The sequence below is a fragment of the Chamaea fasciata genome, unplaced genomic scaffold (assembly GCF_029207755.1).
Source record: "Chamaea fasciata isolate MVZ Bird 193981 ecotype frontalis unplaced genomic scaffold, bChaFas1.0.hap1 SCAF_46, whole genome shotgun sequence".
NCBI lineage: Eukaryota > Metazoa > Chordata > Aves > Passeriformes > Sylviidae > Chamaea > Chamaea fasciata.
The window spans coordinates 862,428-876,523 of NW_027094131.1; the positions used below are offsets into that span (position 1 = coordinate 862,428).

Here is a 14,096-nt window from a genome sequence, read left to right on the forward strand (position 1 = left end):
GTAGGGAAAACACCTGGCTGGGGGGCTCCACATCATCCTGACTCCCTGTGGGCACCTGGACACATTCATGGATCAACATCAGAAATCCATTATGGAGAGTGGATTTGTTGACTTCTGACCCCAGGAAAATCTCACTTTTTGTATCTTCTGGTGGCAGTAAGCAATGCTGGATCATGTTGGAGGTATTCTCCAACATAAATCCATCATTTTAATTCTCCCTGGCCCAGGGGCGTATTCTACAGGTAAATGGAGACAGATTGTGGGAAAACTCATGATTGTGGAGACAGTGGGGTGAAAACCCCTCCTAAAGAGGATCTTCCCATCCACTGAAGCCATGGAGGCTCTGCCAGCAGGGACAGAGAATTCAGTTTCTTTTGGCCTTGGAAAGGTGTCTGTTCATCCCTTTGAAACCCCTGAAATTGGAGTAAAAATTAAAGATGCTGAACTAAGGCATGGATGGATGGATGGATGGATGGATGGATGGATGGGGACTTGTGGGGGAAAATTACATGGGTGGTGTATGTGAGGACATGGACATGGATGGGGACACGGCCATGGGTGGGTTTTGAGGAGACACAGACATGGATGGGGACATGTGCGACACAGACATGGGCGGGACATGGACATTGGTGAGGACGTCGGGGGGACATGGACATGGATTGGATCATGAACTGAGACAGTATCAGTGTCAGCGCCACCAGCACCTTCATCTCGGCCATGGTGAAGCACTGCCTGATGCAGTTCCTGCCACCATGTCCCCACTGTCTCCACCATGGTGTTCCAGCCGAATGTCTACACCCACCAGGGCAGGACAGGGAACTTGTTCAGCTGGGGCCAAGTGGTTCGGAAGTGGGTCACAGCCACCAGGGTGTCCCAGGGCCACCATGCTTTCCCTGCCCCCAGTAGCGCCAAATTCCCAAGGTCCTGGGGCTGTGTCCCGCAGGGTGTTTCTCTGTCCCTCAAGGTGCACCCATGCCCCCAGGGTGCCCTCGTATCCCTCAGGATGTTCCCATGGCTGCTGCTGGCACTGAGTGTGTATGCCCACCCTGGCACAGGTAGGGACACACTGCAACACCCTGGGACATGCTGTACCACCCCACAACATCCTTTGTCCTCTGATTTTGGGACCTTTTCCCCTATTTGGGGTGTCTTCTCCCTATTTTGTGTCTTTTTCTCCCTATTTTCGATCCTTTTCCCTCTGTTTTTAGGTCCTTCCCCCTATTTTATAGTTCTTTCTCCCTGTTTTGGTTCCTTTCCCCATATTTCATGTTTCTCCCCCTGTTTTTCATCCTTTTCCCCTTACTTTGGTTCCTTTCCCCCCTATTTTTGATACTTTCCCTCTATTTTAGGTCCTTTCCCCCTATTCTGGATCCTTTGTCTCCTATTTTGTGTCTTTTCAGCCTTGTGAGAAACGACGCTCACTTTTAAAATTTCAAAGATTTATTAAACCTTCACAAAATACAGCAAAAGACTGAATAAGGAGAGAGAGCAGCGCTCAGAGTGTAAGATGAAAGCATCATGTGCCCATTCACAAGAATGCACGCTTTGCCTTTTCTACTCCCAGCCCCTCCCAATGTCTTGTCAGTCAACTCCTTCTTTGCCGTCCATTTGTGGAGATCATTTCTCACATCTTGATTGGAGGATAGGTGTTCCCCATAGTAACAAACGGGCCCTCTCCCAATGCCTGGACTACCAAGGCCATTCCATGACCACAGTGCAAGGCGGAGGGGAAAGAGGACTATGGGAGGACATATCACAATCACATAACTATATGTGAAAAACAAAGTTCAGTTTCTTGGTATATTTTAAGAAATAGGTTTAATAAAAAAAATAGGACAATTAGGAAACAGGAAAAAAAAGCAAAGTACGACCATGCTGGGTAATCCGGCATTCAGCCAAGTGCACACCCTGCTATTTCAGAGGCCTTCTTTAAGTACCTTTTCTATTGCGCCAGTCTGTTGCATATTCAAACTTTTTCACAAACTAGTTTCCATATTCCAGGAACTGTTTAGCATGGTCCCTCCTTGGATCCACCTTTTTAGAGCATGCGTGTTTCTCGGCTGTGTCTTCGTTACCACCTCCAGCTTGGGCCTTGGTCCCCACCTTCCACAGATGGTCAGTGTTGATAACTGGCATGTCAGCAGCAGGGTCCCCATCATATGTTCACTGGATACTATCCCAACCAAATAGGCCATCCAGTTACAAGCATAACTACATAACAGCTATTTCACTACCATGTATAAATTTTGCTATTAGCAGAAATAAAAACTGTATCTTTATACATACAGTATTCACCTATATTTGCAGGAAGCCAACTTTATAATATACATTTATAACACACTATATTAATACAACATAACTTTCTAACATTACACATACAGTATTCATTTCAATATTTGTGAAAAGCCAATCATATAACATGTATTTATAACACTATATATCTATAAAATTTCTCTTAACGTACACACAATATTCATCCTTTAATTGTGAGAGCCAACCATTGCACTGTTCACCTATAACACCCTCTTTTGTGTCTTCCCTTATTTTGCCTCCTTTCCCCCTATTTTGGGTCCCTTCCCCCTCTTTTGGATACCTTTCCCCCTTTTCCATCCTTTCCCCCAATTTTGGGCTCCCTCCCCTTGCTTTTGGCACATTTTTGGATGCATCCCCCCAAAACAAATCACTCCCATCCCTTAATCCCTCTCACCCCCTCACCCCCTGTCCCCCCCCAGCTATGTCCCCAGCTGTTCCCCTGCACCACACTGACTGGGTGCTGGGCATAGGACATGCCACAAGACCCTGTGACATCCTTCGTCCTCTGATTTTGTGTCCTTTCCCTCTTACTTTGTGTCATTTCCCTCTACTTTGGGTCCTTTCCCACTCTTTTGGATTCTTCCCCCAATTTTGGGTACCCTCCCCACGATTTTGGCACATTTTTGGATGCCTCCCCCTCCTCTAACCCCCAATCCTTAACCCTCCTCACTTCCCACCCCCTGTGTCCCCAACTGAACCCCTCGCCACATGGACTTGGTGCTCAACATCCCAGGGTGGCTCCCCTGATACCGTTGCATCCTTGGGGAGGGGGCTGGGGGTCTGCAGCACCCCGGGGTGCTGGGACCACCTGCTCTCAGTTCCCCTCTGTCTGGCATCGAGGCGGGACTGAGATCCGGTGGCTTTGGGCAACCCCTCCTCACCCCCGAACTGCCTGCCAAGTTCCTCTTGGCTGTCACTATTGCCGAGGCTTTGGGGACATCCTACCGGCTGGCAACAGGGGCATGACAACAACGCCACTGCACTGGGACTTGGCAGCTGCTGGGGGACATGGAGAACCCCCAGAATTACACCTTGAGGCGTCCCCTGTCCCCGACCCTGTGGCCATCGGGGTCATGGATGGGATGGTCCTGGGGACACGGCTGGTCCGGGGACCCCTCCCGGTGGCCGAGCTGCTCCAGGGCTACTGTGGCACTGGGAATGGCTTGGAAGTGAGGAGACTCCCCCAGCAGTTACCATCGCCAGGATTTTGGGGCACTGATGGGACAGAGACGGCTGGAGAAGGAGATGGCAAAGGTTTTGGGGATGCTGAGGACACTGTCGCCCAGCCCGGAGGTCCTGAGGGATGTGGGGACACAGGAGGTGGCGGCCATGGCTCATTGGACAGCGCGGGAGTTCAGCAAGCACTATGTGGGTTACAGGCAGGGTGCCACCTCCTAAATTGGGGTGTCACCCCTCAAATGGCAGTTGTCATCCCCTAAACAGGAGTTGTCACCTCACAGACAGGGACTGTCACCCCTTAAGCAGTGGTGTAACCACCTAAATGGCATGGTCACCCCCTAAACAGGCACTGTCACCACACAAATGGGCACTGTCACCCCCTAAATGGGGTTGTCACCTCCCAAAAAGGGATTGTCACTGCTCATATGGGCATCGTCACCCCAAAACTGAGTTGTCACCCCCTAAAGAGTGGTTGTCACCTCTCGGACAGGGATTGTCACCCCTTATGTCCACACAAGGCCTCTACTATGTCTCCAATGGCTCAGGGGACATATCCAGCTCTTTGTCCCCACATGGACTCTACCATGTCCCCATCAATCCCCATGTCCCCATAAGGCCTTTGCCTTGTTCCCAAGATCTCAGGTAACACCTCCACCCTGTTGCCCCCGCAGAGTGCCCAACTATTGTGCCCCACTGCCTGTAGGATGCCTGTCCCTACCAGGGCACCCTGGCCCTGCTGCAGCCCCTGCTGGGCTCAGTGATCCTGCACCACAGCCTGGAGCCATCACGGCCCTGCCGGACCTTTGGCACCTGCACCCACGCCATGAAGGACATGCAGTGCTTCCACCAGGACACCCGCAGCTGGGATGACATTGGCTACAGGTCACTGTCACCTTCCCGGGGCAATGGGACCCACCACGGGCCTGGCACCCCTTCTGGGGGTGATCATTGTACCTCTCTGGGGACTGTCACTCCCATTGGTTCCTGTCACCTTCCATGGGCAGTGTCATCCCCTGTGGTTCCCATCGTCTCCTTCAGTCCCTGTTACCCACCACAGTCCCTGTGGGGGACTCAGTCACTCCCTGTGGGGCTGGTCATTGTACTCCATTGTTTCCTGTCACCCCCACAGTCCCTGTCACACCTCTAGTTCCTGTCATTATACTCCTATGGGCACTGTCACCCTCACAGTTCTTGACACCCCCTTGATTCCTTTCATTGTACCCCTGTGGGCACTGTCACCTCCACTGGTTCCTGTCATCCCCCATGGAGCCAGTCATTGTCTCTCCATGGTCCCTGTCAACCTCCATGGTCACTGTCATCCCCTGTGGTCCCCACCACTGTCCCCTTGCAGTCCGTATCATTGCCTCCTTCATGGTGCCCACCACTGTCCCCTCACAGTCACCATCCCTGTTCCACTTCTGTCCCCGTAAGCCCCTATAGCACCCACCATTGTCCCCACATTGTCCCCACCACTGTTCCCCCTTCAATCCCTGCCATTATCCCCTCACTGTCCCCATCCCTGTTCCTTTGAGGAAACCACCACTGTTCTCCCACAACCCCCACCACTGTTCCCCACTGTCCCCCTTGCTGTCCCAATTGTGCCATCATAGTTTTGTGGTGGGCTCAGACGAGTACCTGTTTGAGGGCCAAGGGTGGCACTGGGGGGTGCCCACATCAAGGGCTACAACACCCGAGGCTTCAGCGTTGGCATCATTGGGGACATCACAGTCACCCTGCCAGACCCCGGCACACTGGCCCTGGTGCAGGATGAGCTCCTGCCCTCCCGTCCGCTCCAGCCATGTCCGGCTGCCCATTGCCAGCTCAGTCACACTGACTGCCCTGGCAATGTCCTCTTCCAGGAGATTCAGAGCTGGCCTGGCTTCCAGGGGACACCGGTGATCCTGAGGCCTGGAGTGGGTGGCCTGGTGGGGTTGGTGGGAGGGGTTTGGGGTCATCTTGGGACTAACTGTGTGTCTTGTCCACGCTGCAGTGAGGAGCAGCCCCGGCCAGGGAGCCTGGGATGGATGGGGGCAGGAGAAGTTGGACACTGATCCAGATGGACACCAGAGCCATGGATCCATGCCAGACTCTGGTCTGGACAGCCCCTGGCCCTGCATCCCCCCAGCCTGGCCAGCCCCCAGCCCAGATGATCACCAGCCTGGCACCATCCTGGCTCACCCCAATGACCCACCAGCCCATCTCAGTAGTCCCAAGCCCAAAACTCCCCAAAATAAACCCAATTCCAGAACATCGGCTCCGGGTGGTCCCTGCAGAGCAAGAGGGATACTGAGGCTCAGGCTGGGAGTGATTCTGTGGTGACGGGAGGGGACTTCGTGAGCCACCCTGGAGACCCCAATGCCCCCCAAAAGGACCACCCACCCCCCAAATTGGCACCTGCAGCATCCTGGGACCCTCAGCTGCCATTTCAGAGGGACTTCAAGAGCCACTGTGACCCTGCAATTCCTTCGAGGAGCAACCCACGGTGTCCCCTTGGTGTCACTGGTGCATCCCCAGCGGGAGAAGGTAGCATCACCTCCCAGACGAGGAGGCAGAGGAGGAGGAGAAGGAAGAGGAAGAGGAAGAGGAAGAGGAAGAGGAGGAAGGGGAAGAGGAAGAGGAAGAGGAAGAGGAGGAGGAGAAGGAGAAGGAAGAAGAGGAGGATGAGTTGAGGGTGTAACTAAAAGTCCTGCCTGGTCACTTCAGGAAGCTGCGACAGGAACCAGGGCCGAGCACAGGCGTTGCCACGGAGGTACCACAAGGGACCAGGGTGGGGACATGGGGACAGTCACCAAAGTCCCCAGGGTCTCCTTGGAGGATGCTGCAACCAGGGCAGTGTGGCAGGTGTGGTGTCGAGCAGCATCATCAGGGGCATGAGGCAGGGTGGAAGTGGCCAGGGTGACCCAAAAAATGTTGTCACACCCCCTTCCATAGGATGTGGGCCACCCTCCAGTTTGGGGCGCCTGGTGACAAATTGGTGGGTGGCTGTGACAAAAACCACAGGTGCCACCTCGGGGATGGCACAGAGAGGAGGTCCTGCAGTGCCACCATGCTACCCCCTGAGGTGCACTGCAAGGTGACAAAGGGGAGTAAGGGGTGTCCCCAAGGGGTGAGGGGAGCAGTGGGGGGAGGGGAAGCATGGTCAGGGCATGTTGGAAACACCTCTGGTCCCACCTGCACCCGGGGCATGGGGGTGGCGGGCACTTGTCCCCATGTCACCCTGTCCCCGCATCACCATGTTACTCTGTCTCCCTGGCGGCCTGGCACCCTGTCCGCCTGGCATGCTGTCCCCTTGTCCCCACCACCCATTGTCATCCCCTGTCACCCATTGTCACCTCTGCCAGGTAGGGAGGGGTGGTGGCAATCCCAGGGGACACACCCACAGCCCAGTGTCACCCAGTGTCACCCAATGTCACCCAGTGTCACCCAGTGTCACCTCTGCTGGGCAGCTAGGGGCAGTGGCACTTCCAGATGGCCACATGGGTGTCTAGGGGGATCCGAACTCACCCACTGTGGATGCGATTGTAAAACATGACACAATAGACACAGGGTGGCACTGTCATTGTCACTGTCAATGTTATTGTCAGTGTCGCCATCATTGCCATTGTCATTGTCCTGTCACTGTGTCCTGGAGTGACTTTATGATGCTTGTATCCCCAGTTGTCCATTCTGGTTTTGCAGGATATTAAGTTCTACACCTTTAAGACTGGTTCTGAGAGTGAAGGAGGTGGAAGAAGCAGCGCGGGGTTCGTTTGCAGAAACTGTACTCACTCCTCTGCATTCTGCTCCTGGACTGTGTTGTCTACAGATGGACAGCGAGAGAGAGTTCTCCTTTGCTTTTTCAGTTAGTTTTTGGCTAGGTGAGCCACAGATACTCCCTGGACTTTTTTTTTTTTTTCTTGGCACTATTTAAACCTGTTCTGGACTGAAAACCCAGAAAAACATCTGGAGTTCACGCCTGCAGCCCACGGAGGCCCAGGATGGCATTTTCAAGCGCCACAGGGACTGATAAGAGACAGGGTGAGCTGAGTTACAACCCACGGCAAGAGGGCTGCTCCATTTTGCCATCTCTCTTCAGAACGGCTAGAGTATTTGTTGTTTGATATCGTTCATTGTTTTTGTGCTTGTGGGCACTCTGCTTGTTGAATAAAGAGTTTTTTCCACTTTTCTCTAAGGAATTTTATTCCCGGACCAGTTGGGGGAGGGACCGCTTTGGTTTGGTTTCCAGAGGTTTCCTCCCAAATCTCCCCTAAACCAGAACACCGGCCCCTGTCCCCATTCCCGGTCCCATTCCCGGTCTCTACTCCCTCTTCCCATTCCTGGTCCTTGTCCCCATTCCCAATCCCTGTCCTCACTTCCTGTCCAAGTCCACATTACCGGTCCCTGTCCCCATTTCCTGTGGCAGTCTCTATTCCCGGGCCCATTCCCAGGCCCCGTCTCCATTCCCGATTCCTGTCCCCTCTCATCGGACGCCGCCGCCACCTCTCCGGCCCCATCCCGGCCCTCAGCTCACCGAGGAACCCCGCGCTGCTCCCACCCACCAATCACAGCTCGCGAAAGCTTCTCTATTTGCATAACCACGCCCTACTTCTTGGCCCCGCCCCCTGCGGGCTGGAGCCGCGTCCGGGCGCTGTTTCCTCCCAGTTCCCTCCCAGCGCTCCCAGTACGAACAATACTGGGAGGGAAAGCGCTCCCAGTTCCTTCCCGCTGCTCCCAGGATCGCTCCCAGTATCTCTCCCAGTGCCGCGCGGGGCGGGGCCGCTTTGGAACCCCCCCAGGGCAGAGCGCGGCTGCTTTTGGGTGTCGGCACGGCCCGGGCTGGGAGCGGAGGACGAGCGGGAGGAAGAGGGAGGGACAGAGAAGGAGTAGAAGGAAAGGGAATGGGAGGAGCAGGAGGAGCAGAACTAGAGGAACGGAGGGGGCGAAGGAAGAAGGGGAACCGGGAGGAAGAGGAGGAGGAGCAGCGTAGACATCGCGCGGTTCTCCCGCCCGCCCGTTCTGGCCGCAGCTTCCCCGGCTCCGGCAGCATCGCCTTCCCCCCTGGAATCCGCAGGTGAGCGGGGAAAGGGAGCTAGCCCCAAATCCACCTGGGGATCTCCGGGAGATTTTATTTGTGGGGCAGGGGATGTTTGCATCTTGCAGGACCCCAAAGACGATCGAGAAATGCCCCTGGAGGGATCTTTGGGGGGATCCAACGTGGCGATCGCCCGGTACCGGCGGGCAGAGGGGCGATATGAGGTTTGGGGATCTCCAGGAGCCGGCGGGGAACGTGGGAGCCCCGGAGCGGGGAGAGCGCAAAGGAGCGATCCCGGAGACTGGGGACGCCCGGCAGCCTGGAGGCGGGGGGGGCGAGAGGGGACCCTGGACATTACCTGGGTCCGGGCCCCCCTGAGACTGAAAGGGGCACTGACTTCTGCAGCTGCACTTGGGCAGCGGGACCATCAAACCCAACGCGATCAGCCCTTCTCTTCCCCCAAAACTAGGATTTCCCATTCCAAAACATTGGCATGATGGAGGAGGACGTCACAAGGAAGACGAAGACGGTCCAGGAGCCCCAGGCAGGTGAGGAGGAAGTCACTGCCCCTTTCTCCCTCTCTCCTGCTCCCTCTCTCAGCCCAGCCTCACCCCTGGCTGCAGGGGGACCCCGCTGCCAAGGCCATCGTGCCGAGGACGCAATGCAGAAATATACTTCTCCCACCCTGTGACATGGAGGCAAATCCCATCCTCTCCTTGTCCTTTCTCCCCCAGACGAGGAGCTGAAGACAGAGACCAGGGGGAACAAATCCCCAGGACAGAACCTTGTGGAAGATGCTGTTTAGAGCAGCTCCATGGCACAGAAATCCCAAGACGAGGAAAAGCCCCGGAGATCCCACACAAGGAGGGGCTGCAAACGCAGATCACCGGAATCTGAGGAGGAATGATCCATCCTGGGCCGGGGAGACAGCTGGCGCTTGGAGCTGGAGGTCCCTGAGCAGCTTCACGATGGGCAGAAGCCCCACAAGTGCTCAAAATGTGAGAAGAGCTTCAGCAAAAAATCCAGCCTGATCCGCCACTGGAGAATCCACATGGGGGAAGGGCCCTACGAGTGTGGGAAGTGTGGGAAGAGCTTCAAGACTAGCTGCGACCTGCTTGTCCACCAGAGGACCCACACAGGGGAACAGCCCTATGACTGTGGTAAATGCAGGAAGAGATTTCAGACGATCTCTGATCTCCTCAGGCATCAGCAGATTCACACAGATGAGAGGCCATTCCACTGCCCTGACTGTGGGAAGGGCTTGAGGGACAACTCCCACCACATCAAGCACCGGCGCATCCACACTGGGGAGAGGCCCTACGAGTGTTTTGAGTGTGGGAAGAGCTTCTCCCAGACCTCTACACTTAGTGCCCACCAGCACATCCACACCAAGGAGAGGCCCTACAAGTGTCCTGAGTGTGGGAAGAGCTTTAGGCACAGCTCAGCCTTGACCAGACACCAACGGAGGCACCACTAAGGGAGTGCCCTGTGAGTGCAGGAAGAGTTTCATGCACTGCTCCAGCTCCATCCCCCGTTGGAGGTTCCACACTGAATGATCCCCAGTGAGCCCCGGTGGGCAGAGCCCCGGTGGTCTGTGGTGCCAGTGATCCATGTTGGGAAGATACCTGGCTGGGGGCTGCTTGTCCTCCTGGCTCCTCATGGCCTGGATTTTCATTTCTCTTTGTCCTTTCCAAACACCCCAAACTGGGGTAAAAATAAAGTCATTTCACTAAGACATGGATGAGGACATGGGAGGATTATCCAGGGGATGTGGGGGATGCTGGGTGTGAGGGAATTGAGGGTTCCTGGAAGGGACTTGTTGGTCATTCAGAGCTTTGGGCACCCCAGGCTGAGTGGCTCCGGCTGCCTTGGGAGATCCTGGCAGAGGTTGTGGCGCAGCTGATCAAGGACCCCCTGCCCTGGAAGTGTTCCCATGTACCCCTGTTCCCATGTTACCCCACTCCTGGTCCTGTCCTGCACACTCCAGTCCAGATCCCATTCCTGATCTCATTCCCTGTCCGGTAATCTCTTTCAGGTTTCCATTCCCGTATTCCCAGTCCCTTATTGCAGCTGTGTTCCCGTTCTCCAATTCCTGGTCCCACTGCTGGTCACACATTTCCATTTCTATATTCCCTGCCCTGTTTCCATATTTCCATTCCCTGTCACATTACCATATTCCTGTTTCTGATCCTGGTCCCATCTTCCTAACTCCTGTCCCATATTGCCTCTCTGGTCCTGTTTCCAAATTCCCTGTCCTGTTCCCATATTCCCATCCCAGGTCACATTCCACATCTCTCTCCCAAATACTTGGTACCATTCCTGGTCCCTGTCCCCATTCCCAGTCCCATTCCTGGTCCTGTCCTGTATTCCAAGTCCCATTCCAAATCCATGTCCCTATTCTCCATCCATCTCTCCATTCCCAGTCCCTGTTTCCTATTCCCAGTCCCTGTTCCCCATTCCCAGTTCTATTCTTGGTTCCTGTGCCCTATTCCTGATTCCTGGTCCCAGTCCCCTTTCCTGGTTTGATTTCTGGTTGCATTCCTGGTCCCTCTCCCTATTCCTGGTCCCGCTCCTTGTCCTTGTCCCGTATTCCCGATTTCTGTCCCCATTCCCGGTCCCTGTCCCCATTCCCAGTGCCATACCCCAGGGCCGCCTCTCACACGGGGCCCTGAGGGCTCCACAGCTCGGGCTGCCTGTGGCACACGATCCCTTCAGCCCTGCTGCTGTCCTTGGCCGGCTGCACAGAGCACAAGGCTTTGGCCATTTCTCACAGGCCCCCGGCTGGCCAGAGCAGCCCCTCCTGCCAGCACCCGCCGTGCCTCAGAGCCCTCCCTCATGCTGGGGACACGGAGGGGACACGGGCCTGCAGGAGCCTCCTGTTCTTGACACAGGAGCAAGGCTGCAGCTCCAGCCTTTGGGCCCTGGGCCGCAGCAGCCCAGGGGAGGCCCAGCTGCAGAGCTCGCAGCCCCGCATGTGTTTCACCGCAACGCTTTGGAACACTAATCCTCATCCCATAGTCTCTCTCCAGTCGCTGTTTCCAACTTCCCTATCCCGTTCCAATATTCCCATCCCAGGAGCCATTCTCAGTTCGGGTCCCCATCCCTACTCCCCGTCCCCATTCCCGGTCCCTGTTCCCTCTCACCGGACGCCGCCGCCATCACTGCGTTCCCCTCCTAACCCTCAGCTCACCGAGGAAACCCCGCGCTGCTCCCGCCCACCAATCACAGATCGCGATCGCGCCTATATTTGCATAACCACGCCCTATGACTTGGCCTCGCCCAGCGCCGGCTGCAGCCGAGTCCGGGCGCTGTTTCCTCCCAGTTCCCTCCCGGCGCTCCCAGTACGAGCGATACTGGGAGGGAAAGCGCTCCCCAATTCCTTCCCGGGGCTCCCAGGATCGCTCCCGCTGCTCTCGGGTTTGCTCCCAGTGCCGCCCGGGGCGGGGCCGCTTTGGAACCCCCCAGGGCAGAGCGCGGCTGTTTTTGGTGTCGGCAACGCCCGGGTCGGGATGGGAGCAGAGGAGGAGCGGGAGGAAGAGGAGGGACAGGGGAGAAGGACAAGGAAAGGGAATGGCAGGAGCGGGAAGAACAGCAGGAGCTGAAGGAATAGGAGCAGTAGGAACAGCAGCCACCCCCTCCCACCTACTCGGGCCGCAGCTTCCCTGGCTCCAGCAGCATCACCCCCCCTGGAACTCGCAGTTCATTGGGGAGGAGAAGCTCCTCCCAAGTTCATTGGGGACGTGGGTCTCCAGGAGGGGTTTTTGCAGGGCAGGGGATGTTTGTATCTTGCAGGACCTCAAAGCTGAGCCAGAAATGCCCCTTGAGGGGCCTTGGGGGGGTCCCACATAGAAATTGCCCAGTACCGGCAGGCAGAGGGGCGATATAAGGTTTGTGGATCCCCAGGAGAGTAGGGGGTGAACGCAGGAGCCCCGAAGTGGGGAGAGGACAGGGGGGCGATCCCAGAGCCAAGGGACCCCTGGATGCCTAGAGGGGTGGGGTAGCCTGGACATGACTGGTGTCCGGGCCCCCCTGAGACTGAAAGGGGCACTGACTTCTGCAGCTGCACTTGGGCAGCGGGACCATCAAACCAAACGCGCTCAGCCCTTCTTTTCCCCCAAAACTAGGATTTCCCATTCCGAAACATTGGCATGATGGAGGAAGAGGAGGCCACGAGGAGGATGGCCTGGAGACCCCAGGCAGGTGAGGAGGAAGTAACTGCCCCTCTCCCCCTCTCTCCTGCTCCCTCTCTCAGCCCAGCCTCACCCCTGGCTGCAGGACAATTCTGCTGCCAGCACCATCCTGCTAGAGATGCACTGGGGGGATCTCTTCCCCCTTCCCTGTGGCACGGAGGCAAATCCCATCCTCTCCTGCCCTTCCTCCCCCAGCTAAGACAGAAACAAGGGAGAACAAATCCCCACAGCAGGACCTCATGGAAGAGGCCGTTTTGAGCAGCTCCACGGTGCAGGAATCCCAAGGGGAGGAAAAGCCATGGAGATCCCACACAAAGAGGGGCTGCAAACAGATCACAGGGATCCAAGGAGGAAAGATCCACCCTGGGTTGGGATGGCAGCTGGAGATGTGGCCAGATCTTGGAGCTGGGGATCCATGAGCAGCTTCACGATGGGCAGAAGCCCCACAAGTGCTCAAAATGTGAGAAGAGCTTCAGCCAGAGATCCTACCTGATTCGCCACCAGGAAATCCACATGGGGCAATGGCCCTACAAGTGTGGGGCACATGGGAGAAGCTTCAGCTAGAGCTTCACCCTGATTGTCCACGAAAGGATTCACACTGGGGAGAGGCCCTACGGGTGTGAGAAATGCAGGAAGAGGTTTCCCAACAGCTCCAATCTCCTACTGCACCAGCGCATTCAAACAGATGAGAGGCCCTTTCACTGCTAAGATTTGGAAGGGCTTCAGGGAGAACTCCACCTTTATCAGCCACTGGCGCATCCACACCGAGGACAGGCCCTACAAGTGTCCTGAGTGTGGGAAGAGCTTTAGGCACTGCTCAGCCTTGACCAACACCAATGGAGCCACCATTAAGGGAAGCCCTGCGTGTGCCCTGAGTGCAGGAAGAGCTTTGTGCACTTCTCCAGCTCCATCCCCCATGGAAGGATCCGCGCTGGATGATCCCCAGTGAGCCCCAGTGGGCAGAGCCCCGGTGATCTATGGTGCTTGTGATCCCTGTTGGGATGCCATCTGGCTGGGGGGGCTCCACATCCTCCTGGCTCCCCGTCGGCACCTGGACGCATTCACAGACTAACATCAGAAATCCATTGTGGAGAGCAGATTTGTTGACTTCTGACACCAGAAAAATCCCACTTTTTGCATCTTCTGGTGGCATCAAGCAGCACTGCATGACCTTGGAGATCTTCTCCAACACAAATCCATTGTTTCAATTCTCTCTGGCCCATGGGCATCTTCCACAGCAAACGGGGACGGACTGGGTCAAAACCTACGATTGTGGAGACAGTGGCGTGGAACCCCCTCCAAAATAGGTTCTTCCCACCCACCCAAGCACATGGATGCTCTGCCAGCAGGGACCTGCAAATCCTTTTGGTTTGGCCTTGAAACAAAAAGGTTTCCGTTCATCC

The 14,096-nt window shown here is 56.0% G+C and overlaps 2 pseudogenes; both read left to right on the forward strand.

Annotated features, from left to right (window-relative positions):
• The first annotated feature begins 1,003 nt into the window (after nucleotides 1-1,003).
• LOC136303976 (N-acetylmuramoyl-L-alanine amidase-like) lies at nucleotides 1,004-6,169 on the forward strand (annotated as a pseudogene).
• Nucleotides 6,170-9,410: 3,241 nt separating this feature from the next.
• Nucleotides 9,411-13,401, forward strand: LOC136303977 (zinc finger protein 271-like; annotated as a pseudogene).
• The last annotated feature ends 695 nt before the right edge of the window (nucleotides 13,402-14,096 follow it).